Genomic DNA, 3384 nt, shown 5'->3' with positions numbered 1-3384 from the left:
CACTTGTGGTCCTCGATTACTTAATTATCGAGCTGATATTTTTACTATATTCTTTTTGAATGTCTTTTCCACCTGTTATTTTCAAACTTAATCATAGTTTTATAATGTGAACAGTTGTTCAGTTTAAATTGGATTGAGACTTTCTGCTTTGTTCACAAAGATGATGCAACAGATCTCAAATAACAGAAACCTTTGATCACACTTGGCACTAGAGTTGAGCCACTGATCTCAAGAGAAGGAAACACTTCCACTTCCGTAAAAAGTTAAATCACATGAATGTTTCAATTAACAGAAACACCCAAGTAAAGAGGTTCATTAGTTCTGAGACAGAAGCTAAAGCTGACAAGTGGTCTGTGTATAATGTACAAATACATGCTCTACATAAAAAAATAAATAGATGACAGTTATGGAAAGTAAATAAAATTATTTCAATAATTCTGAAACTAAGATGAACTTACTGTTCTCCATTATGGTTTGAAACTGCAGAACAGTTTTCCATCCCTGTTTTTCCTCCCAGTTCTGAAACTGGGATTACTATGGCCTGCCATGCTTATTAGAAAATTCCTCTCTTCTACCCTCCTCCAAACCAAACACAGGGATTCTCAGATTGCTGGAGGAAAGCAGTGCTCTGCAGATCACCATCACTGCCCACTGTGGGGTCTTACCACCACCAGTAGTATGGTTTATGCTACCAATCTGGCCTTCCTCCTACATATTTGGAGGAACGGTGTGGCAGAAGTGACCCCCACCCATCCTGGTTGCCCAGCAGCATTAATCCCTGAGAGGCTATAAAGGAAAGCCTACAAGGTAACATAAACATACTTGGCCCTGCACAGGTTTCTTCAGTCCTCAATTTCCATTACCTGCTTACCAGTTCTTATCCATGGCTGTCTTCCCAATCATGAACATCTGGATCTATTTAAAAATTAGTTTCAAGTATGTCTAGAATCATCATGTATTCATTAGCAGAAACAACTTCTACCCCATGCTTTCTAACAGCCTTTCGGTTCCAGCAGCAGAATCTCTTATTCCTGTTCCTCTCACATTTTATTCTTCAGCCTTTTAATTCTCAGTCACCAAATGTTTCCACAGATGAAAAACTGGTCTGGGATTTTTCACTATTTGACACTTGACTCCTCTGGGAGGAAGAGGCTATTAGAAAAAACTCTTAATACTCAGAGAAGTCTGTAGAAATCACAGCAATAAAAGATGTTTATAAGGTCAGGTGTAGGGGGTAGATGAGGACACCATATGGTGAGCTGTGAGAAGGGGATCCTGTCTCCCTGCATATTTCCGTGCATGATAGCTAGGAAGTGTGAAATGGTGGAAGAGAGTCCCCCTACCCCGTCTTGATCTGCTCATGCTTCTACTCTGCTGAGTCATGCTGAGCTGTGCTGCTGCAGATTCCTTTCGGTTTACACGAGGTGGGGCGTCAGCAAGGCCTGACAAGAGCAAGATTATCATCCCTGCTTTCTTTGTATTTGAGTGTTAACATAATCCCTCTGTGTGCTCCAAACTGGCAGCTGTCTCCTGTTTTTTTTTATTTAGTGCTTGTAATGATTTAAGGAAATATTGCTAGTTTTGTAATGAATTAGAAATACTACTGGAAAGAATAAAATAATTCCTCAATCTTCTAACATGTCTGAAAGCAGCTGAGAAAGATACCTAGAAATTAACTCTCAGCCCAAATCTTGCTCTTGTCCTGCACCTGCTGATGGGATCTTAGAGTTCATTTTAGAAATAATATTATTATATCTGATTTCTGCTGCAGTAGCAGCCACATCACAGAGCCACACGTTAAGTCCCAGTGTGCAAAGAACCATGATACTGTTACTCCAGTGCTCACAGCTTCAGGTCCTGCCCAGCATGTGAGTAAGGTTAGCAGAGCTTGGCTCATTATCAAATAAATTACTACCTTTAGCAAGATAATGATCTCAAGCCTTCTGCATTGCAGCAATACTCAACCAATGAATCATGTTCTAGAGTTGTCAGGATATGTGCTTCGAGCTTTCCTGCCTCTTTCAGATTGCTGAACTGCATAAAAAATAAACTAATACAAATCAAATTAATTTGTCTTGGTTTGACTTTTCCATTTACATGTATTGTATTGTTATCATAATTTTATACCATCTTAGGTGGCACAGAAAGTAGATCCTGAATGAGATGGTGGATATGTAATATAATCTATTGGGATGTGAGTCTTCCTTTGAAAAATGTTCAGGTCTTTCCCCTGTATCCCAGAGAAATTTTGCAGATGCATGTAAATGATAGTCACTGTAACCCATAGTGATTTGTATTGTCCAGTGTGTATTTCTATACATATACATCAGTAATTACTACCTTGTTGGGCTTTATACAGGTGATATTTAATAGGCATTTTCCCTTGGCTTAGGTGATGAATAGCTGAGATCCTGGTGAAGAAGCTGTTTTCTCTCTTCCTGCTGCTGTGAAGTTCCCAGGGGAAATAAATAATGCACAAGACAGGCTGAGTCCTGCAGCATAGAAGTGGGGAGATTTCAGTATTGCTCTTGCTGGAGATGATTTCCAGAGATTAGGGCATATGACGAAGAAATGTACTAACAACACCCAGGTTGCTAATCAACCTGAATAAACTTGATTTGGACACTAAGGAAATAATAACTATACACACAAATTTAAAAACACAAACCCTTTGAGTAACATTAAAACTGTTACTTAATTCAATAACCACTTCAGGAAATACAAAGAACGGGCTGACTTAACAGTCCCAGCTATTACTCATGAACTAGCCATCAACAAAACAAAGCTGTGCCACCACATTTGCCTGGTGCCCTCTTGATATTGCAAAGTCTTAGTGCAGCATAACACACAGATTGTCTCCTACCACCGCATATGTCCACCATCCGAGCTTAAAAAAAAAAAATCAAAGCAGCAGTGGTGAAGAATGTGCAACATGCCAGACCAGTGGTAATATAAGCCAGTTGTTGCAATGCTGTGGAAAGAGGAAGGGTGCCATAAAGGGATCTATAATTTCCCTAAATCAGACAGATGTCACTGTGCTGTTGCTCAGACTTGGTGCCCTTAATCTTCCTTATGAAAGTGATACTTGTTGAGCAAACTTATTTATGTGAGAAATGTAAGAAGATGGCCTTTAGAATGAGGGCAGTGTTGGAAAACACTTTTGAAAAACCTTTACCGTGGCCTTTATCATTAGCTAATACTGCTGTGCCGCAGCTCCCCCACCTCTACAAGGCCCAAGCCTGTCCGAGTCCAAAAAGCATTTGGTCAACACTCTCAGGCACATGGTGTGATTCCTGGGGTTGTCCTGTGCAGGGCCAGGAGTTGAACTCAATGATCCCCATGGGTCCCCTCCAACTCAGGATATGCTATGATTCTAAGGAAACG

Source organism: Pseudopipra pipra, chromosome 8, assembly GCF_036250125.1.
Source record: "Pseudopipra pipra isolate bDixPip1 chromosome 8, bDixPip1.hap1, whole genome shotgun sequence".
NCBI lineage: Eukaryota > Metazoa > Chordata > Aves > Passeriformes > Pipridae > Pseudopipra > Pseudopipra pipra.
This window is presented reverse-complemented; position numbering follows the sequence as displayed.